This window comes from Triticum aestivum, chromosome 6D (genome assembly GCF_018294505.1).
Source record: "Triticum aestivum cultivar Chinese Spring chromosome 6D, IWGSC CS RefSeq v2.1, whole genome shotgun sequence".
In the NCBI taxonomy this organism is placed as follows: domain Eukaryota; kingdom Viridiplantae; phylum Streptophyta; class Magnoliopsida; order Poales; family Poaceae; genus Triticum; species Triticum aestivum.
This window is the reverse complement of record NC_057811.1, coordinates 22167918-22192627: the sequence shown is the minus strand read 5'-3', so window position 1 is coordinate 22192627 and position 24710 is coordinate 22167918. Positions and strand designations below refer to the sequence as shown.

The window sequence follows — 24710 nt, the reverse complement described above, 5'->3', positions numbered from 1 at the left end:
TGTCAGGTTTATCATTTAGGCGCCGTACTGAAATTTTTATCCTCTGATTGTTGCCATTCGAGCAAAACTGAAGTTGGTCGACGTTGTTAATTTCTGACTTGTCATCCATCAAGAACATGTCTGAAAATTTGGAATCAGATGCTTTCTGCAATTTTTCCGAGAAATTAGAGGCTTCCTGCGAAAAAGAAGAGATAAGCTAGAAGCATTGCGCCCATGTTTTATAGAGGCAAGGGACATGCCAAATGCAACCAACACTTTGTGATGGCACACAAAAAGTTTGTTAATTGTTACTGTTGAGACACCTGAGTTTTTTCTCTATGTTTATACTACACTAGGTAATTTTCTTTATAGTGTACTAGACTAGGTAATTAGTGGACACAAAGCTACCATTGTATGAATATAGTACATTCTAACTTGCATTTGCAAGAGCCATTCGCCATCTTTTGGTACGGGAGTGGTTCCTGTTCGTGCTTTGATGATGTTACTATCTTTTAAGAGTTCTGTCATGTGAGTATGTAGAAATAGGAGAAATTTACTTTTGCTCATGGCTGTAGATGCACCCATTGTCTAAATACACATTCTATAAAGTTAAAAAAAAAAAGAGAAAAAAATCCCGCGTGTACATCCGGACATTATATGTTCGTGCACAAAATTTCGGTGAAAAAGGGATTTCTCGTGGCTTGTGTAAAAAAAAGACAATTTTTTATTCTTGATTATAACTATTCAGGAGGCATTTTTAATCTTTTTTATGCATGCCACAAAAATATTCTTTCTTTGCGAAATTTTGTGTGCGAACAGAGAATGTCCGGATGTACACATGAAATTATTGTTCCGATTTTTTATCATTTTGAAATGTGTTTTTATATATATTTCATATTAGGTTGGCATCTCAAATTAGGTTGTTTTAGCAGCCGAATGATGCTCGGGTGTGCAATGCACCTGCTCAAAGTAGCAACGTGTGACTGAGGTACTATGCTCAAAGTTTGCAGTTTTGCTGAGTTACGTAGGCACCCTGAACATAATATTTATTCTAGCTTGGCATCCGGAGACATAAATTGCAGTCTTACCTTCGAATAGTCGGGAAGGCACCGCGAGCATGAACTTGAATCACGCAGCGGCACCAGCGACTTAAGGTCGAAGCTTTTGTCTTGACGCGTAGTCTGGCTTCACAGATAACAACAACAAGGTCATCACTATGCGCCTGCCAGCGCGACAGATAAAAAGACACGCCAAAATCTTGTTGGAGCAACACGAGGAACGAGAGAGGAAGATCGTAGCAGCGACCTAGTTGTACGGGGGTCTTGAATGGGCTATTTTGGTTGTGGTGTCTAAACCTAAGGGTCAGGCTAACTCTCTTGTGTTTGCTAAACTCTCCTAGCTAGTTGTCCATTTACCCGAGTCATGTCCTTCTACTTTTATAAATAAGATTAAATCATTTTTCTGAGAGAATAGAATTAAATTTTTTTAGGGGTAGAGAATAAAATTAAGTTTTTGTGTGTGAATATTTATCGTCACACACAAACATTTTTTATTGATTAAAATAATTTTTATAGAAAAATTAATTTTTCATTTTTCTGAGAGAATACATTAAGTTTTTTTTGAGACAAATAAAATTAAGTTTTCATACGAAAGGGAAACCTACTAGTTTTAATGGGCCGCACTGACGGGGGCGTCTTTAACCAGTGCGCGCGGGCCGTTGGGCCGTCGGTCCAAAACAAACATGGCGTGATGCGCGAGCGTCGCCGTACATAAATACAGCACCACCCCTCGGACAAACCCTAACCTAATAACCAGTCTAACGCGATTGGCGGCGGCGGAGGGCGGCGGCCGCCCTGCACGCATCTAGCGGTGCAGGCGGCTGCGACGGCGGGGCGCAGCGGTCGGGGTTCGTGCGCCCTCTCGCTTCCTCTCCGACGGCCCCTCCGCTCCGGGACTCTCTCCCCGGCGAGAGCGCACCACCTGTTCTGCCGACGGCCGAGCCAGCCCCCTCCGACGCGCAGCAGGTCCTCTGGTTGAACTTGTCCATAGCATCATCCATCCTACCCTACCCTTCAACGGCGGCCGCTGGTGCCCCACGGTGGGTAGGATGGCTGGTGCTATGGGTAGCTTCAACCCGATGGTTAGGAAGTCGCTTTTATCGTTGCCGCTGCCCAAATCAAGGCACGCACAAGCAGGGAGCCAATCCTCTGGTTGAATTTGTCCATAGCATCAGCCAATCCTCTGTTTTTTTGTACGATGGGTACTACGATGGCTGGTGCTATGGATAAATTCAACCCGATGGTTGACAAACCCGATTTGAAGAGGAATCTTTGCTCAACTTTGAATGAGCCGACAATCAGGTTGAAGCAGGGAACGATGGTTCTTGCCATGGACGAGTTCCACCGGACGATACATATTCGACTACCACTTTTAACAGCTTCCTTTAGTTCTGTTATATCTAGACTAGATCTAGAAAAAAATGGTTAAGACCTAGATGTAATTAACTCTGCCTTGTTTTTGCAGTTCTGAGATGCATACGTGGTACCAAGGACCAACATCTGGACAGTGCTAAGGAGACGAAGAGGGAGGGGACTCAGTTGGATTGATGCTATTCAAGACCTCGCTGGTGTTTTTCTAAGTTATACAGTGTCCTAAAACATGGATCATATATATATTGGTTGGCTCTCAGGTTCAGTTTGCTGTGGCGAATTCTTCTTGAATTTGTTGCAGCAAACTTGTGGTCATGTATGGTTTTTAGTTTTGTATAAGCATGCATGGTTTAGAAGTTAGAAATCTCGTTCATGTATTGTTCTGAACTGAAAGTTTAAGTGGCTTTTCCACCCATGGTATTGTGGTGGTCATAACAGCGCACCTCACAATTATTGATGGCCAGATCTACAAGCCCTGAGCGGTGTGTTTTTTAGACCCCTCTGTTTCTCCTGGGTGTCAATCTATGCACAACAAGCTCTTCTGTGCTTGATGACAAATAAAGGTTGCATCTCGGATATTTGCTTGATTTGCATGAGCCATTTTGCTGTCAGCTAAACCGTTAAAAGTCAGATGTAAGCTATGTTTCTTGGCACATGAGCTATTTTTCAGTCAACACTTGAAACTGATTATACCCTGTTTTCTTTGAAACTGAACCACCATGGTTGAATTTTAGTTTCATTTGGACAAGTTACCCAAGTATCATCAATTCATGATGGCTAGTTTGATTTGGGGAATTGATCCTGGTCCTGATTTAAGAGTTTTTTATGGCACTGTCTTGTCTTGTAAGGGAGTAAGGTCTGGTATCTGTATGGCTGTTATTTTAGCTCTTACAGATTGCCATATATGAAATACTAATTGTTTTTAGCTCTTGATGTAGTTAAACTTTTTTTGCCTCATCCATTAAATGGGAGGAGAATAGAGTTAAAACTTTGGATGCACCAGTGCCTGATGCATATGTTTGTTTACTTGGTTTGAACTCTGAATGATATGTTGTTATCCCGATTGCATGCCTGATGAGTTGGTTCTGCTGGTATTTTGAGGAGGCAAGCTGTGGTTTTACTCCTGGCCCTGAGAAGGGTGAACTAGGCCATAGCCAGAGCGCCTTCAGGAACATCGAGTCAGGGTGCCTCACTTTCTATTTCAATCTGCGAGGTAATGAAGGCAAGAAAAAGAAAGTTCCTATTCGCTCTGTTCTTGCAACTAAACAGAGAAAAACTGTGTGGTTACTGAAGCACTATGGTCTGTAGTTACCGTAGCATTATGGTTACTATATCAACCTACTAGGAATGTAAGTAATATGATCAAATTGGTACGCAGAATGTTCTGGTTGATGATTGCAACCTGTAAAATAAATATAGAAAAGCATAATTGCCTATGCTAGAGGCAGATGAGCAGGGGTTTAAAATCAATGCAATTTGTGTGGAGGGTGTAGTTGCAACCATTGATTAATTTGTTTCATGATGGTGCTATGTGTTTCAGCTGTTTAGCAGTATTGTTGGGGCTTTTCTTTTCATCAATCAAGTGGTTGATTTTTGTTCCCAGGTCAGAAGATTTTTCGCCTCTGTAAATACAGGAATCTAAATGTAGAATTGTCTATTTCATGTGGCAAAAAAACTAGGAACAAAAGCCAAAGGAACTTGTTACACGGCCAAGCATCCCACCCACGCAGGGATGTTTTTCCCATTAGCCTCGAGCGGTGAGGTTACTGGGCATCACAGTCCTTTCTGCTGGAGCATACATACATAGGCATCTTCAACCAGCCATCTGTTGAATCCCCAGCCTCCGGTCACACACAGAACTAAGGGGAGGCTTCATTTGTTACTCACATCATCAGCTCTGTGTATGCTTAGGCTGCATTTCTAAAATAATTGATTTCCTTGAGCAGGGAAAGTCTCTCACCGCTGCTAGAGATCGGGATGCGTCCTCCGACATGCCTCTAGGATCCGAGCCTGCTTCCTGCTCTTCGATCTTCGGCTGTTCCGTCTTCCATCTTTGACAGCAGCTTAGTTTTCTGTTGTCCTGGGCCATGATGTTGTGTCCCAATGCCGTATGCTAGAGGTAATATCACCGGTAGTCATAGAACTTGCACTCGATGTTCAGTTTGGTGCTACAACTTTGAAAATACGGTTTTATGGTCATTTTTACTGTATCGTTTGGACCTCTGTTTCAATGTGTATAAGCTACTCTGCCATTTATTCGGCTTTATTTATAAATAAAGGTGGGCTTCGACCTTTTTCTCTAGAAGAGAAGTAGGAAACAAATGTACTGTGGTCTGTTTGCCCATCACTTATTTTCCATCTCACCTGGTGATGGAGTTATGTTTGCTAATTTGGTTTAAGTTCTTTTTTTTTGGCAGCAGAATGTATTTACTTGTTACTCCATATAATGGACAAAATCGTGGTTGACACTGAGCTTACTTGGCATGTTCTCTGAATTAGTTCTTGCTGATTTATGTGTCTTTTTTTTGGCAGCAGAATGTGTTTAGTTGCTACTCCATATGGACAAAATCGTGGTCGACACTGAGCTTACTTGACATGTTCTCTGAATTAGTTCTTGCTGATTTATGTGTCATGTCAGAGTAGCCACTACTTTCTGTCTTTTCTTTATCACACGTTGGCGTCTCCCAGAAGTGCCAAGAACTAGAATGATATGTGGATCGAAGTTGTGTATTAAATTTAGTTGGACAACACTAAAATGCATGGGTAAATAATACTGTTTGCCTTTTCAGTCCTAGAATTGTTTAAGTACTTTTAAGCCGTCGTTCAGCAAAGCACCAGTGGTCTAGTGGTAGAATAGTACCCTGCCACGGTACAGACCCGGGTTCGATTCCCGGCTGGTGCAACTTTTTTTCCCTTGGGCCTTCTCACTTGTGTTTGCATAATTATACCCTGCCACCGATTCCCGGCTGGTGCAACTTTTTTTTTCCCTTGGGCCTTCTCACTTGTGTTTGCATAATTATACCCTGCCACGGTATAATTTTTAGTTACACACTAATGTCACTTGTCCATATAGTGTTGATACAACTTACATGCTAATGCTACTTGTTCATACATCTTACCTACTAAAGTTTTCTGCATTTTGTATGCAAATTGACGAACCTGCTTAGTTGTTGAATCAACGAGTGGACAAAATAACACCTTTTTTCACTTTCCCATAAGGGCGGCTAACTAATTTTCATTTTGTCAACAATCATGTTTCCGTCCCTCAGATTCAATTCAACCTAGTGTGTACCTCAACATCCAACTGGCTTTTTTTGGTTATCAACATTTCTTTTTGTTTACAGTTTCTTTCAGACTGATTTGTGGGGTGTCTTATTTTTTCAAAACAAAGTATATGTCCACGGAAACGACGCGTCATTTGCCCTTCTTCCGACCTAGAGCATGAGTTGCTTATTTTTTTCTGGCAGGCAGTGAGACTTTTATTTTGAATTGAAAACAGTAGAACATTACTACATGCATTTTTTTTCTTTCTGTAGAATACATATCTACAAGAAAAAAAGAAGTTAAATGAAGGAGTCTACCCATCTCTAGCGATGTACATAAGCTTTCCTTGTAGTTTTATGGGTTGGTAATTTGAGTTGCTCGTGCAAACTGAGCATGATGATCAGGTTCCTTGTGGTGGAACCAACGCAATAGGGTTCAAGTGCTAGACCTGGTAGTTAAACTAAGTTCGAAAAGGAAAAAAGAATGAGATAGTACGAGCTGGGGGCATCAACATAACAAGCCCACAAAAGGACTTGTACGCATCTGTTTCCCCTTTTGTACTGAAAAAACTATTTCCCCTTTTACCAAGCAGGGTATGTCTTTGTCTCCAACATCCGGTTTCCCTCTCCCGTCCCCTTCTCTATAGTTCAAAGTGAGGCTAGATCATGCCAATTGTCCCTAACAAAAATCGTGACAATTGGTGATAACGATTGAAATACCACCAAACATTCAAACTAAGATATTACGCCTGGCAGGATTTGAACACTTTGGATGGTTGTGCCCTTTTGTCGCTAGCATTAGATAAAAATGAGAATCTGGCAACCACAACACACAACCCCTCAAAAGGAAAAAAACTACAACACAACTGGTCTGGATCTGGATTCTGAGCCCTAATCAAGATTGGAGTTGCGCCCTCCTTCACACTGAAACACTACCAAACAAACAAACTATAAAGTGTACATCTAGCATGGTTTAAACACAACTCAAAATCCGGGGCTTCAGTCCTTCAAACCTAAGTGTTGGGAGCACAGGGTATTCTCCCTTCAAACCCTGAAGCATTGCATCCCCATTCGACCTGACCCTCAGAGTCAAATCGAAATGATCAATCTAAAGGTTACGATAGCTAGTGCGGAGTAATTAATGGGGTCGACCGGTGTGGTCCGTGATCTGAAATGAAGAGAGAAGAGACCAAATCTCGAGGGTAAATGATATTGAATCTTTTTATTGAGTGTGTTATCACTCCATCCAGTAATGTAAACGGTGTCATGGTTCTAGACATTACTTCCAATTACAATATATTCATGAAATCAAAATGTATAATGTGAAAAAACTTTTTGAGGTAATTCACACGTATGATATAAAATATTCATGGCCAAAACTTGAGTTTTACTCCGTCGATCCATTTGATTCTCAAACGAACTAGCAAAAAATGCATAAGTGCATCTATATGCACAAATGGCTTATTGGGGTCCATGTTTAATAGGAAAAGTTTCAATCCGACAAAAATATAAAAATTTACGCACTAAAGGAAAAAAAGTGGGAGTAGATGACATATCAACGTTATAAAGGGAATGATTTTCTATTCTGCAAAACCCAATCGAGTTTAGGTATCTCCTGATGGAGATACTATGGCCAATCAACGTTTTTCCTTCAATATATACCGTGCCACTCATCCCTTACCCAGGAACTCATGCCTCTCCCAGCAGCACCGCCACCTTATTTCTCAATAGTGTCGCCTTCAAATCCAGCGAGGCCACCAAGAGCGCCACCACCACTTGTATTTACCAAGTGCCTCATTCCATGCCCTTGCATTTTCTCCCACTTAACAACCACCACCTTCAGGTAGCTAACGAAAAGAGAAATTGTCGGCCCATGACAATGATGAGAAAATGATAAGATGTATTTGGTAGCAAGATGGACATTTGGCGAAGGGAATTCGATGAAACGGTGTTCTCCTCGGTGGTGTTAAGTTGTTTTGGATGGCGGTAATGCTCATGCACTCTTTGACATGGGTAGGACAATCATGAACCTTGCTGAGATGAGTACTACCGCCAGGAGTACTATTCTTCAAGAGAATGGCAAGGTAAATCCCTTGATGATTCCTAAAAGAATTTATGACATAGATCTCTATCTTTCTAGTTAACCAGTTTTGTATGATAATAAATCTTTTTTGTAGTTGCATATGTATAGTCGATCTTTTTGTGTAAACTACATATTGTATATTACCGACAAAGGAAGGATCAAGGTAACCTTTTGAATTCGCGTATTTAATAATTTTTGTGTTTACCATTAACAACTTACAGATCACTCATGCATCATGTTGTAAAAGATGAACTATTAACATGGAACGTAGATCAGTCAACTTAGGCCTGATAGTAAGAAATCACATTACTGCACGAGTCAGCCATCTTAGTTCACATACTAATTAATACGAAATCACATTAGTGCAGTTCAACAAATTGGAAATGTCTATTGCTCACTGATTGGCATATTACTTTCACATGTGAAGATTATAGTGTTTTTTAGCATATGATGAGAGAAAATAAAATCAGAAGAGTACATGATACTTAGTGGGGTTAATTTGAAGCTCATCCCCCAAATATAGAAAAGTAAAATACATTCTCTCTCATGAAGAGATAGTTTCTTCTGACCAACCTAATGATAACATCATTTGTTCTTCCTTGTCATGACATAGGACATTCCTGTAATAAAGAACAACTTATGACAAAGTCGAAAACCTGATTTAGCCCCAAATCTATTTCTTCAGACACTGAATTGTTTTTTCCAACTCAGTCTTCTCAGCCTCTCGAGCTTCACATGCTTGCTTAATCATTTCCACCGTCCCCACTTCCCTTTTTGGTTGAAAAAATTCTTGATCTGAATTTCTCCTGCTTGAGCCCACCTGACCATATTTGTCCTGCTCAAATGGCCTTAGATAGTAGAGTGTTCTAGTACAAACCACTTTCTCAGCTACTTCAACATTTTCGTAAGCCACAATCTTCTCGGACTTCTTCTTGCCCTTCTTGCCGCCGTCCTCCTTGGACGCCGTCTTACCCGCCGATGGCCTCTTATCCGCCGTGGGCCTCTTCCCCTCCGGGGTCTTCTCGGGCACCGACTTCTTCTCCGCCGTGGGCTTCTTCCCCTTCGGGGTCTTCTCAGGCACCAACTTCTTCTCCGCCGTGGGCTTCTTCCCCTTCGGGGTCTTCTCGGGCACCGACTTCTTCTCCACCTTGGGTGCCATGGGTACTTTGACGGTGTGGTGCGGTGGTCGAGTTTGGTTGGAATATTTGGGCTGGCGGACTGCAGATGCTGCGATGTGAGGAAACAGAGGGCGTGGCGAGATTGTTATAGTAGGAAGCAGGACAAAGGAGATGGCCTGTGATTGGTGGACACGCTGGTGCCACGGATTGATGCTTTGGAGTACTTCCAGTCGTTCGCTGCTGCTTTTGGATGGACGGGCTAGATGAATCGGATCGATGACGTGGCCAAAACGTGCACGAGCGGGGACTAGAAGAGTTGGGTTCGATCGATAGTGGCCTGGCCTGGGTGCAAAGTTCGCCATCTGGGCCAGGCAGGCCGACATGTTAGCCCGTGTGCCCGCCCTACGGTGGGCCTGGTCCGACACATATCTAATCGGGTCGTGCCGACGCGTGGCCCGTCTGGGGTCGTGCTGGGGCCTCGAGGCTGGGAAAGTGTGCCGGCACGGCATCACCCGTTTAATTTTTTCCAGTTCTTTAAATATTAGCTCGCAAAACAGCCTAAATAGGCCTAAAATAGCCCCAAATCAGACGAGTTGGTGTCTAAATGCGTCAGTGGGCCGACCTGTTTCCTTGTTGTGTCGTGCCTGGGCTAGGGAGCGCAGAACACGTGCCAGCCAAGCACGACCTGTGTAGTTTGCGTGCTTGAGTGGGTTGTGCCATGCCACACACGTATAGGAGTCATCCCAGCCCATCTGGCTAGGGTTGCATGGGTATGACGCCTCGCTGAAGAAGCATGGGCATCTCCAGTCAAAAGGAGGGTCACAAATTTTTTTGTCCTCTGGCGGTTTGTTTCCAATGAAACGAAGCTTGACGATGGCCTAATTGAGCCACGAGCTCCCAGCCGACGGCGATGAAGATATGAGAGCCGATGATCAAATATGAGAGCCGACGAACCCTTCTCCTGAAAAACTCAACCATCTAAATACTTTGAGAGTTCAACTAAGTGTGGTTTAACTCATCATAAGTTTTTTTTGAGGAGTTAAAACCCTTTTTGGAGAGACGCCCGCAAAGAGTGACACCCTAACGGCGTAGTCGCACAATATAAGGGCATGGCAGCTCTCGCGCTTTATAGGGAGCCAACCAAGGTCGAAAATGCACTTTGGTGGCCGGGCTTCAGGAGCCCGATCTTTTTTACAAAATATTAGTTTTTTATAACTACAAAATATTAGTTATACCTCAAAAATATTGAAACTTTTTGTGTGTGTATACATAGTTGTGCTGCATGTGTGTGCATATTCCAATATACATATTTATATGCAACGTATACAAAAGATGAAAAAAAGACAAACACATGAACCAACATGTGCTTGCGTATTTGTTGTTTTTTGGGCCAGATTTTTATCTTTTTGGTAGTGTCTTATTTATCATATTATTTTTAAAAAGGACAGGTATGCACGGAATATCCAACTGTATTTGTATAAAAGAATCATTTTTTGAGACTTTAAAATACCTACTTCGAAAGGAAAAAAATATCGTGCTTCATGGGTCCCGGGTGCCAAGAAAACTCAATGAGATCAAATTTTTTTAAATACATGTTCAAATATTCTCAATTTTTTTTGTAGACACACATCAATGTTTGATGTACAATCTCAAAAAGTTTCAGCTCCTAATTCAACTTACATTAATATAAACAAAAACACAAAATCAGATGTGAATAGTGTCAAAGTACTATTCACCCAAAGCTGCCACTATTCACATTTCAATTTGTCTTTTTTGTATATCTAAATGTACATCGATTTTTGAGCTGATTTTTTTCGGAGTTCTAGACATACCCACATGGATGTTGTCAAATAATTTTAGTTTTTTTTTAAAATGTGTAAATATGAATTTTTAGGGTTAATCTCACAATCTCACCTAATGTGAGATCTCGTACAAGTCTTCTTGGCAAAAACCTGAACTCCAACCAAAACGACAAACTTCACCCACTAGTAGCATGTCAAGGTTGTTGAGATCCTCTGCAGTATCGCACCCCATTGTGGTGCAAATGAAAAGTGAGGTCGGGTCTGTACTGTGGTGCTACTACAGAGAATTCTAAGGTCAACTCCAACGCGCCGACAGAAACGGACACGAATTTGGTCTGTTTTTTGTCCGTTTGGGTCGGCTGGAGGCGCCCTGTCCGCCCTCATCCGTGTTTTGTTGGCCAGTACGCCCAAATGACGAACCCATTTGGTCCACCAGGCCGGTAGCCGGCCAAATTTACTCAATTTTGCAGTTTAGACTTTCATGCATATAAATCTAACTAAAAATAAACATTGCACATAGTTACAACCAAATAAATCACATAGTTTCACACCAGAATAATAATTAGTTTACAGCAAAATAAAAAACTCATAGTTTACAATCAAATTTAAATTTCACAAATATATTAAAGGAAATTGGGCGATACCTCTATTGGTTGACAAGGTGAGTTCACATGTGCTCAACCAAATTATTTTGGGTTAAATGTGAGTTGCCCAATCACACATTTCATAATGAAATTGGATGAACTATACCAAGTTGCTAGTCCATGCTCAGGCACAACATTTTCACCCTGAGACAAAAACCTTTCATTGAAGATGGTGTGCATGATCCTCTACGAACATGGTGTGCATGATCACACAAGCAGTCATCATCATACACATCTTACGCCGGCTTCATGTTCTAGCGGGCTGATGAACTGTTGAGTATAATATTTATTTAGGAAACATAGGATAGTGTAGGATTTATTCTACCTTGCCTTGTACTTCAAGATGACCATGTACTCTTATATATATGCCCACAAGGCTCAAGCAATAAATCAACGATTCCATCAATCTCTCTATCCCTTCTAACATGGTAGCAGCCTTACCTCGATCCTAAACCCTAGCCGCCGCAGCTTTCGCACCCACGCGCCGCCCTTGGGATGGTCGTCCCCCATGACTGCCGCCGGGGGCTGCACCAACCGTATCTAGGGTTTGTCCGCCGATCGTGTTAACCGGCTGCCCTAAAGAATATTTTTCCCGAGCCCTTGCTCCGGATTTTCTCTCTTGCCGATCGATTGATGGTGTTATTTTTTTTGGTTTACCGATCTAAAATCAGATTGCATCGCCCGCCGCCGCTCGTCGATTCTTCGCGCGCATCTACTTCAACCTTGGCTGACACTGCACCGGCCTCCGCCTCGTTCGTCCCGGCGCGTCTCTCGCGACTTCAACGATAACGACGCAGGTGGCCTCATGCTCCGTCTGCAGGCTAGCTTCGATGCAGTGCTCACGTGCATCAGCTCGTTGCATGCGCGATGCAATGTCCTGGACGAGGGTGTTTTGGAGATCGTGATCGGGATCCGATCTGAAACACGTCCTGCGCAGGTTTGCCTGCTCGTGCGCGTTGCATTCTAGGCGGGTGTTGCCGCTTGCAAGCCTAGACGCGTCCCTGCACAGCATGTGTCTTTGCCAGGTCGTACTCCTGCCACGTCCGAGTCGCGCATGCGTGTTTTGGATACCTCACCGACATCTTCGTTTTCTTGATCTTGCCAACCGTGACTATGGTCTGATCAACCGTATACGCGTCTCTTCGCTGGATTTCATAGACATCGTCATCGAGTATCTGTACATCTCCACTGATCGAGCAAAGGCTGCTGCTGCGTCGCCCCGTCGAGCCACAGCACCGCACCGCCGTGGTTTTTTTCGTGGCTGCATCTACTCGCGCACCGCAGCCGTGTAGCTCCTTCGGGCCGTAGTGCCGCGGCACACTGTCCACGCCGTCGTCCGAGGCCGTCCTTGTGTTTGCACCAACACGCGTGCTGCTGCTACATTGCCCCTTCGGCCATAGTGCTGCGGCTCGCGGTCCACCGCCGCCCTGAGACCGTCTGCTTCAGACCGTCCCCTTGGCTGCACCGACCCTCGCGCTGCCGCTACGTCGCCCCATCGGGCCGTAGCGAGCGTGGCACGCGGTCCACGTCGCCGCCCCGAGGTCTTCCTGTCGTCGCTCTGACCCTCGTGTTGCTATTGCGTCGCCCATTCGGGCCGTAGCGCCGCGGTGCGCGGTCCACTCCGCCGTCCCCGCGCATCGACTTCCCGTGGTATGTGTCGCGCCGCCTCCCTTGGTGTGGGGACGCCACCATCCGCGCCGGTCTTCGTCACGCAGTCGGGTTCTTCCTCGCCTACTTCGAGCATCGCCGCGCCTAACCCAGCCGCCGCCGCTTCTCGCTCACCCGAGCCGCGCCGCCCGTCCACCCCTTTCGTTTTCGTCCAACACCAGCCGGTCGCTAGCGTCATCATGATCTCCCCCGACCACTTCATATACTCCGACCACCGTCAGCGACATCGGCCCCGCGCCGATTGGCGTCGCAACCGTCGTCGAGTCCCCTTTTCTGCTGGCCTCTCTGACTTCTTCGACATGGCGTACAACTCGTGCAGGTCCCAGTCCACGCATCCGGGTGCTGGCAACACCGATGCGTGCCTTCGTCCAGGACGTTTCCCCAGACCTGGGAAGCCTGGTGCGACGCTTCGTCAACTTCGTCTTCGTCCGTCTACACATGCCCTGTGCTGGCAACACCGATGCGTGCCTTCGTCCACGACGTGTCACCGGGCTTGGCACACCCGGCGCGACGCCTCGTCAACCCCGTCTTCTTCCCGGCGCACCAGTTCTTCGACACTACTGCGCCCATGACTAACTCGGTGCCTCCTTGCACCCGCAGCTCCACGATGACTTCCTCGACACCGGCCACCCCGACTCGACATCGACCACGGCGTTCTTCGCATGCATGGCTACCTCGACCACAGCTACACCACCCTACGCTCTCGGCTACATCGATAAACGGCACAAAAGGCCACTGCCTTGCTTGAGCAACCTCGTCGGTTCCCACTCTAGCCACACCTTGTGCGATGCATCGACCGTTACGACTGTGGGGGGGGGGGGGGGTCCGACGGCTTGCCTTCAGATTCTTCTCCAGTCTCACCGTCTGCGTCGCTACCGTTGTGACTGCGGGGGGATGTTGAGTATAATGTTTATTTAGGAAACACAGGATAGTGTAGGATTTATTCTACCTTGCCTTGTACTCCAAGATGACCATGTACTCCTATATATATGCCCACGAGGCTCAAGCAATAAATCAACGATTCCACAAATCTCTCTCTATCCCTTCTAACATGAATGATAGCCCACTGAGATTGAAGCACACCAAAAGCATGCTCCACATCCTTCCTAGCACTCTCTTGTGCTTGGGCAACCCTAGCCCTCTTCTCCTATCGGATTGGATATTATCTTCACAAGAGTTTACCACTGAGGATAGATTTAATCAACTAGGTAGTATCCCTTGTTGTAATGGTGGCCATTTATCTCAAAGTTGACCCTTTTGCAAGCCTTTCAAACACCGAAGAGCGTTGAAGCACGTGATGTCATTGCGAGAACCAACCATGCCGAAAAAGGAGTGTCAAATCTAAAGATCTTGTGAAGCCAGAACTTCAAGTATTACAGTGCAAGCTTTAACATGCCGCTTATACTACTCCTGCCAAGCAAATGGACAGTTCTTCCACTTCCAGTGCATACAATCTATGCTCCCAAGCATTCCCGAAAAGCTTGTCTTTGCATTGATCGCCAACAACCGGGCTCTATCCGCGGTATTTGGCTCTCTCAGGTACTCCGGGCCAAACACTCCTGCGACAGCCTCGCAAAACTTGTACAATGATGCAAGACATGTGGACTCACTCATGCGGAAATACTCATCCAGAAGATCATTGGGAATTCCGTATTCAAGCATCCGAATAGCTGCAGTGCATTTCTAAAAAGAGTACAAGGCAACCTTTCTAAGGGCATCCTCTTTGCATCAAAATAATCATCATATGCCACCACTCCTTCCCGAATACAGTTGAACACATGTCTCGCCACTCAGAAACAACGCCAAATCTTGGGATTGAAGAGTGGGGCTGCACTGAAAGTAATCCGCGTAGAGTAGGCAATGGCCGCTCTCTCTGTTGTGGTTCAATGTCGGAACATGGCCCCGGATCAATCCCCTAAACCTCAGCCACTGCCTAGCAATGTGGTCATCGACTACCATAGTCGCAACCACAAAATCATGATCGTCCGATGAACAAATAAAATTATTGAAAAAGAACTCATCCCCACTGTCCATGGTACCTTGCGAGCAAAATGTCGAACACCTTGTGGGCATGGTGGGGTAACGACTGATGAAGAGCCCCACGCCCTCCACGTACATGCAGCTAGCCGGCTGAAGTGGAGGCGAGGGTGGTGCCGACTGCTTGGGAGTGCGAGGCCAGCAGAAGTGGAGGCCCAACATCCATGCCTTCTCGTGCTACGACGGCGGTGGTAAGAGGCCACCAAAACCGGCAAGGGTGTGCCTCGGATGCGGCGTTGAGGTCGGGGGAGTGGGTGGATGAGGGCGGCGGCCTGGGCATCGTCCAAGCGGCGGGAAGTGGGTGGCGGTGGTGAGGGCGGCATGGCCGAAGGTGGAAAATGGCCGATGTGCCACCTATGGGCGGGCCCGGAGACAAGGGAGAGCGTCCTATGTATCCGTGCAGTGTCCATGCCGACACAAACCAGGCCCAAATTGGGCCGGAAATGGGTAGCAGGCGGACGTCGGCGCATTGGGCCACGATTTCTGTTGTTTCGATCCAAACGGACGCGTGCGGACCAAATGGGTCGGCGCATTGAAGTTGGCCTAACCCGTGTTAGACTCCGATTATTGAGATTCTTTTGTAACCTTTGGCTTACGAGGTAGCAATTGAAATACCACCAAACAGTCAAACTAAGATGTTACGTCTACGGTCTACCTAGCACAGTTTAAACACTTTGGATGGCTGCGCCATTTGGTCACCAGCACTTGATAAGATGACTACACTGGTAACTTTTTTTTGAAAGGAGACTACACTGGTAACTGAAACACAGGCGATTTGGCTCTGGACCCTGATCAAGATCGGAGTTGCGCTCTCCTTAAATGCTACCAAACATACAGACTATAACATGTTACACCTAGCACGGTTTAAACACAAGTCAAAATCCGGGGCTCCAGTCCTTCAAACCCATGAAGCATTGCATCCCCAGCCGGCCTGAACCTCAGGATCAAACTGAACAGTCAATCTGGAGGTTCCGATAGCTACTGTGGAGTAATTAATGGCCTCGACCGGTTGCAGTCGGTGAACTGAAATGGAGAGAGAAGATTGTTCAAGAAAATTGAAAAGAGAAGAGACCAAATCTCGTGGGTTAATGATATCAAATCTTTCTTATTGACTGTGATATCCATCCAATGATGTAAAACGTGTGATTCATTCGGACATTAGCAAACTTCAGAAAAACAACTTTGACCATTACTTCTGATTACAATATATCCATAAAATTAAAAAACAATGTGAAATTACTTTCTGAGGCAATTCAGACATATAATTTAAAATTTTCATGGTCAAATCTTCGGTTCACTCCATCCTTTCGATTCTCATACGAGCTAGCCAAAATGCATTCAGATAATTTCACTAAGAGTTAAAACGATGAAATACAAAAATACACAAATGCGTCTATATGCACGAATGGCTATTAATTGGTGGCCAATATTATAAATAGGAAAAGTTTCAATTACACAGAAAAGGAAAATAAAGTGCGAGCATATGACGTATCGGAGTTATAATTAAAGGGAACGATTTTCTGTTCAGAAAAACCCAATCAAGTTTAGGTATCTCTTGATGGAGATCCTACGGCCAATCTACGTTCTCCTTTCAATATATACCCCGCCACCTATCCCTAACCCTAGAAACCCATGCCTCTCCCAGCCCCCGCCGCCATCCGATTTCTCAATAGCGTCGCCTTCAAATCCAGCGAGGACCGTCGGGAGCTCCACCACCCCTTGTCTTCTCCAAGTGCCTCCTTCCATGCCCTCAAATCATCTCCCACTTCACAACCACCACCTTCAGGTAGTGAGGAGGAAATTTCGCGGAGGGAACTCGATGACACAATGTTCTCATGAGTGGTGTTAAGTTGTTTTGGCTGGCGATAATGCCCATGCACTCTTTTACACAGGTACCACAATCATGAACCTCGCCGGGATGAATTCTACCACTCCAAGCACTATTCTCCAAGCGAGTGGCAAGGTAAATCCTTTGATGATTCCTAAAAAATCATGACATAGATCTTTATCTTTTTTCTTAACCATTTTTGTATAATAATAAGAGAAAAGTACGCTTATGGTCTCTCAAGTTTACCAAAAGAATAAAAGTGTCCCCTCAAGAATTTTTGGGTGACATTTAGTTCCTCAAGTCAAGGGGAAAGAACAACGGTGCGCTGCTGCCATAGCTTCTACCAGCACCATCACCACAGAATGTTGGGTTTGGGAGAAAGGGGATCAGGGCACACCGGGGGGGGGGGGGGGGGGGGGATCTGCGTGGGTGATGGGTTTGACCAAATAGCCCATCCGATGTGACAAGTGAGGACATAGAAAGCCGCTGCCACACGGCCCGTTTCCCACTGAAACCAGGTTTTGGATGAAACTTACCCGGTTTCTACACTCGAGGGGCCAAATGTCACCCAATTTTTTTTGAGGGGCCAGTTGTATACTTTTGGTAAACTTGAGGGACCAAAAACATACTTTTTCGAATAATAAATCTTTTTTGCACTTGCATATGTGTAATCGGTCTGTCTATGTGTAAACTACAGATTGTATATTGATGAGGAAAGGAAGGATCAAGGTACCCTTTTGAATTCGCCTATGTATTACTTTCTATGTTTACCAGTACTAACTTATAGATCATCCATGCATCATGTTGCAAAACATGAACTATGAGCACATAAGATAGATCAATCAGCTTAGGACTGGTAGTAAGAAATCACAGTACTGCACAGGTCAGCCAGCTTAATTCACACACACTAATTAATACGAATTCACAGTATTGTAGTTCGACAAATTGAAAAAGTCAACTGCATCTGTATGACTGGAATAAAACTTTTGCATGTGAGATAGTGTTTTCTAGCATAAGGTCAGAGCAAATCAGAGAGAGCGTACACGATAATTAATGGGGTAAAGGTGAAGTTCATCCCCAAAATGCATAAAAGTACAATACAGTCTCTCATGTAAAGATAATTTTTTTTGGCCAACCTAATGATAATATCCTATCTGCTTACTTCATGACATAGCACATTCCTGCAATAAAGAACAACTTATGAAAAAGTCGAAAACCTGATTTAGCCCCAAATCTGTTTCTTCAGACTATGAATCTGTTTTTCCAACTCAATCTTCTCGGCCTCTCGAGCTTCAGATGCTTGCTTAATCATTTCCATCGTCCCCACTTCCCGTTTTGGCTGAAAAAAATTCTTGATCCGAATTTCTCCTGCTTGGGCCCGCCTGGCCATATTTGGCCTGCCCAAATGGCCTAAGATAGTACGGTGTTCTAGCACAAACCACTCTCTCGGCTACCTCAACATTTTCGTTCACCGGTTCGGATGATTTCGTAAGCATCGCGGCCACCTCAACATCCTTTTCAGATTCTTTGAGGGATTCATTATCGTTGATGGCCACGATGTCTTCAGATGTTGACTGCAGATCAACCACAGTAGCTTCTTCCATCATTCTTTTACTCGGATGAACCAGCTTCTTTGTCCTTGCAGCATTAGCAACATGAGCTGCGCATGCGGACGAGTATGGCTCCCACCACCGCGCATACTCAACGGTCACGCCGGCGTCGCGATTTGGAAAGATGAATGCAAAGGATCTAGCCTCTATCTTATAGGTTGACCACGCGGCCACTGGATCCGAGTTGACACGACAGACATCCCCGGGCACGTCCTGATCGAAGCCCAGCTGCCGCGCGACACGGTGCGGACAGTACTGCTCGATGCAATCGATGCCCACCAGCTCGCAAGGGTGAAGGCATAGCGCCATGGCTAGCAGCTCCTCGCTTCTTGCTATGTCCTGGCCATGGACCCGACGGCCGCCATTGCCGGGTGGCACGCCAAAGCTGCTGCTGCCATAAGGCATCCACTCAAATCTCCCTGGTGACATGAACACAGCATGGATGTACCTCGGGTCAAGCAGCTCTCTGACGTTGTGCCACTTTGCAGCCCTGGCCGGCACGCCGTTGTCATTGTTGTGGGCGGATACCTTCTTCTCTGGGCGAAGCTCCGGGAACCGCTCCCAGACCCAAAGCTGGAGGATCTGGAGCGGGGCACACCCGGCGAGCGTGGACAAGCACTTGTAGATGCTAGCAAGCGCCGCAGGTGCGAGAGCCACGGGCTGGCCGCGTGCCAGTTGGGCGGCGATGGGGAGCACCCGCGCCAGAACCACGTCACACGGCGGCGACGGGAGCACGTACTCAGACAGCCACATGGCCAAGAATGCCCCGTGCTCGAGCAATCCAGCGGCCTTGTCTCCACGGTCGCCTCCTGCATCAGTTTCCGGTGGCCGCTCGAGGAAGTACTTTACCCACGAGGAATAGTTTGGCTTCTTGCTCTTGCTCCGGTTCAGAGCGCTCCGAACGCCCTCAAGGGCGTGCACGTCCCCGCGCAGCGCGTCCGGCAACGCCGCGCACACGGGCATGCCCAATAGAGGTAGCCCCCCGAGCACGGCCACGTCCTCCAGCGTCACCGTGGCCTCGCCCCACGGGAAGACGAACGTGCCGGTCTCTCTGGACCAGAACGCCGCGAGCTGGAGCAGCAGATCTTCGTCACGCCGAACCCGCCATGTGGTTGAGAGGATGGCGTCAAATATACCAACTCTCTTCCACAGGCCCTCGTGCAGTGGCCGAAGCTTGGTCACCCAGCACCTCCACAGCTTCGAGGAGGAGAGCCAGCCCCTCCATTCCACCCGGATCTCGCCATGAAGAAAGGGGCCTCCACTGCGTCGCGGGGATGGCAGCACGGGGGGACGAGTGGCGTCCGCGCGGGGTAGGAGGAAGTAGGCCGATCGGGCGGTTGGATGGGAGCGGTCCGCGCCGGAGATGTCCGTGGCAGTGGATTCCTGGACCAGGAGCTCCTCCTCATTGGACATGGCAGAGGGGTTTTTTTCCTGTGGTTTGGTTTAGTTGAGAGAGAGAGAGAGTGGGGATTGGCACAGAAAGGATCCTATATATATACTTCTTCCGTCCGAAAATACTTATCATCAAAATGGATAAAAAGGATGTATCTAGAATTAATATACGTCTAAATACATCTTTTTTGTTCATTTTGATGACAAGTATTTTCAGACGGAGGGAGTACTTTAATAGTTTATATATCTTCAATATCTCCATTTACCTCAACATGCACACATTATACCTCACCGCAAATATCACATCATCACCCCACTAGTTATTTCTCTTACCATGCATGGGAAAGTTATTTATGTTCTCTCTCAACATACACACATCCCAAGTCACCAAACATGTCACTTTATCACATACTGGAGAATGCTACATATATTCTCCAAAATATTTACAATTATATAATAATTAAGTACAATAAATTATACATATTTACATTTACATTTTCATGTCCTAATTTCAAAGAACCAAATCTTATCAAATATTAGCTAGAATAAATTATATGCATTTAAATTTACATTTTCGTATCCTAATTTTGGAGAACCAAACCTTATCAAATATATTGCAACCAATTTTCGCAGCAACCGCAGGGTATCATGTAGTTAAGTGTGAACACGAGTGCAACACTCCATCCTAGTGACTTCCAATGTGAAGAATATTGATTTATAGATGAGAAATTTGTGGTACATGCAATTTATTATGAACCATTTATTTAGTATGGTCGGATGGTTCATGTCAACATACCAGTATCTCCTTTCATGCAATAGGTGATAATATTTATTTTTAGAAGGAATAGAAATATAGCACTGATACATATCTACGGTATAATGTGCAACAAGACAATAAAATAACAAATAGGTTGACTAATGCATATTATATGCTACAGACAACATTGGTATATAGCTAAACATTGTACATCTATAAGACAACTATTGATTGTTTAAAATTAATGTCAAATTTTATATGCCAATCTAGAAGAAATATATTCAATGAAAAACAATCAATAGGAATGATGGGATATCTTATAATCAAGAGCATGAGCAGGATGGGATATCTTCAAAGTTTAGTCCCTAATATAATATTAATATCCTAAATTAAAGAATTAAATATATTGGGATTTATTTATTAATTTATAAATTATAAGTGAGTGATATTTGAAGATAAATCTAAAATTAATTATCATTAATTTTTATACATTTCCTTTTTTTACCATGCTTTAATGATTTTATTGACCAAATATATAAATAATTAATGCTAATCACAAAATATATAAAAATTAATGCTAATTAATTTTAGATTATCTTCAAATAATAAACTATCATTATATCATGGTACTAAATAAGAATATATATATATATATATATATATATAAATTAATGCTAATTAATTTTAGCTTTCTCTTTGAATTTAACCCACTTATATTTTCTAAAATTAAAAATAATTTCCAACAATTAATTTAGGATATTAATACAATATAAGTGACTTAACTTCAAAGATATCCCATCCTACTCATGCTCTTGATTATAAGATAACCCATCATTGCTATTGATTATTGTATATTGATTGTAATTCTTCTAGCATTGCCATATATACATATATATTTTTCTTTCCACATATAAAATTTGACGTTCATTTTAAATAATCAATAGTTGTCTTGTAAAATTTAGATGTACAATGTTTAGATACCAATGTTGTCTGTAGCATATAATATGCATTAGTCAACCTGTTAGTTTTTTCTTGTCTTGTTGCGCATTATACTATATATATATGCATCAATGCTACATTTTTGTTCCTTGTAAAAATAAATATTAGTCACCTATTGCATCAAAGGAGATATTGATGTGTTGACATCAACCATCTCATCATACTAAATAAATGGTTCATGATAAATTGCATGTACCACAAATATCCCATCTATAGATCAATCTTCTTGACATTTCAAGTCACTACTTTGGAGGGTTGCACTTTTGCTCACACTTAACTACTTTACCCCCCACGCGTTGCTACAACAACTGGTTGCAATATATTTGATAAGGTTTGATTATCTGAAATTAGGATATGAAAATATAAATTTAAGTACATATAATTTATTATATGCAATATTTGATAAGTTTTAGTTCTCTGAAAGTATGATATGGAAATGTAAATTTAAATACATATACTTTATTGTATCTAATTATTATACAATTATAAATATTTTGTATAATATAAGTAGCATTGTCCAAGTATGTAATAAAGTGACATGTTTGGTGAGTTGAGATGTGTGCATGTTGAGAGAGAACATAAATAGCATTCCCCATGCATGATAAGAGAAATATTTGGTCGGGTGATTATTTGACATGTGTGATGAGGTGGCATGTGTGCATGTTGAAAGAAATGGAGATAGTGGGGATCAACTATTTAGGTATATAGGACTCCTCTCCATGGCAGACCCCACTCTCTATCTCTCTCAAACAAACTAAACCAAACCACACGAAACCCCCCTCTGTAATGTCCAACAAGGAGGAGCTCTTGGTCCAGGAATCCATTGCAATGAACATCTTCGACACAGATCGCTCCCGCCCAACCCCCCGATCATCCTACTTCATCCTGCTCCATGCGAATGCCACTCGTCTCTCAGTCGTGCCCTCCCTGCGACGTATTGGAGGCCCCTTTCTTGGTGACGAGCTCCGGGTGGAATGGAAGGGCTAGCCCGCCTGCTCGAAGTTGTGTAGGCGCTAGGTGACCATGCTTCGGCCGCTTCTTGAGGGCCTGTGGAAGAGAGTTGATATATTTGACGTCATTATCTCAACCACATGTCATGTGGGGTGTGACGAGGATCTACTGGTCTAGCTCGCAACATTCTGATCTAGAGATACAAACATGTTCTTCTTCTTGTGGGGCGAGACCACGGTGACGATGGAGGACGTGGTCATGCTGGGGGGTTGGGCTACCCTTGTTGGGCAAGCTCCTCAATGCGTTTTTGTTGGACGCGCTGCGCGTCGACGTGCACACCCTTGAGGGCATTCAGATAATTCATTGCTATCACACACTGCAAATGATATGTACATTTGGATGAAGCATTGTCCTATCAGAAGGTTTATATTATGTAGGTGCACTACAAAACAGAGGGCTTTTAGCAACGGTTCACTTGTGTCATGTGAAACCAATTTTCGCCACCAAAAATGTGACGGTGAGGATTTTCGGCCGTCACCACTGAAGCATCACAATAAATAAAACCTCGATGGTTCCACATTTTTTTCACCTAAGATCATATCTTAGGTGACAAACCCAGTTTTATCACCTATGTGCATTTTCGGTGACGGCCAAGACTGTAATATTTGATTGGCCAATTTGTCACCTAATATAGTTTATGGTGACGATAATCCATCACTAGTAACAGGTTTGTCTGTTCGGCTAGTCAACGATCATGACAAATGGTCCCAGGATATGCTAAGGTGGTTGCTTCCATGTCGGCCCGACCGAGGTTTTATCATCGAAGGGGTCGTTAGTAATAGAGCAGGTTCCAATTCATCAATCATATGTAGATATGTATTTTGTATATAGTCATACGTGACTGCAATAAGAACTTGCATAACATTTTTTGTCCTACCCTCCCGTGGCAGCAGGGTCCTAATGGAAACTAAGGATAATTAAGGCGCTTCTTTTAATAGAGAATCAGAACAAAGCATTTACACATAGTGATTACATGAACTCCTCAAATTGTAGTCATCTCCGGAGAGTATCTCAATTATTGTCACCTTGGGGTCTACAGTTCAAAAACAATAACAGGTGCATACAACATGCAGATATGATCAATATCCCACATATATTCATGAAAACATAATAGGTTCATATCTGAAATCATGGCGCTCGGACCCTAGTGACAAGGATTAAGCATAGTAAAGTCATAACAACATCAATCTCAGAACATAGTGGATACTAGAGATCAAGCCCTAAGAGCAACTCTAGCAGACCCCGCATCCGCCCCCGACCCGCAAAATAACTGCCAAAATGCGGGTATGGGCTGGAAAACCTGCCTGACCAGACCCCGCATCCGACCCCAACCCGGGAAAACGCGGGTTTCCCCCTCGCGGCTGCGGTGCCCTGCATCAGAGAGAAGAAGTTGGCGGGAGGGCCATTTCAGCCCCGCGCGCCTTTCCCCCCTCCTTCCGCCGCCGCCCGCCCTTGCTTCCGCCTGCCCGCCACCGGCGATTCCGGCCATATCTGCGGGCGGAATCACGCCGCGGGGCCACCCCACACCCTCCCGCGCCGAGCCGCTGCACCGACCCCCTGGATCCGGCGACAAGAGCCGCCCCTCGTCGCCGCCGCCGCCGGGGATCAACCACCGTCGAGCGCGCCCCCTCGTCGCCGCCCGGGATCAGCCGCCACCGGTTAGTCCCTTTTTTATGATATTTGCGAGTTGTGTAGTTGATTGACTTGCCGGTATGCGTGTAGATGGAGTTGAGCCTCTGCGAGAAGTTCTTACTCTCCGATTCATCCGATTCGGACGACTCGGATGTTGAGACCATGCTTGCGACCTTTCGGCAGCAAACATTAGTCATGGCGCTTGCCGTGAAGGAGCATGAAGACGAGCACCGGAAGAGGAGGCGAGGATCGACTGTCGGGCGTCTGTGCATTCCTCGGAATCGCCATCTTGGGAACGAGATGTTGATGCAAGACTATTTCGCGGAGAATCCTACATATCCTCCGCACCTCTTCCGGAGAAGGTACCGAATGCGCCGATCCCACTTTGTGAAATTTGTTCAAGCTTGCGAGGCAAATTGCCGGTATTTTACTCAAAGAAGGAATGTCGTGGGCTTAAA

At 44.8% G+C, this 24710-nt stretch overlaps 1 non-coding gene and 1 pseudogene across 1 annotated transcript; one reads left to right on the top strand and one right to left on the bottom strand.

Moving 5' to 3' along the window:
* The first annotated feature begins 5239 nt into the window (after positions 1 to 5239).
* Positions 5240 to 5310, top strand: TRNAG-GCC (transfer RNA glycine (anticodon GCC)). Its single transcript has one exon. It is a non-coding gene; the product is annotated as a tRNA-Gly (tRNA).
* Positions 5311 to 18607: 13297 nt separating this feature from the next.
* LOC123142347 (protein MAIN-LIKE 2-like) lies at positions 18608 to 19874 on the bottom strand (annotated as a pseudogene).
* Between the last annotated feature and the right edge of the window lie 4836 nt (positions 19875 to 24710).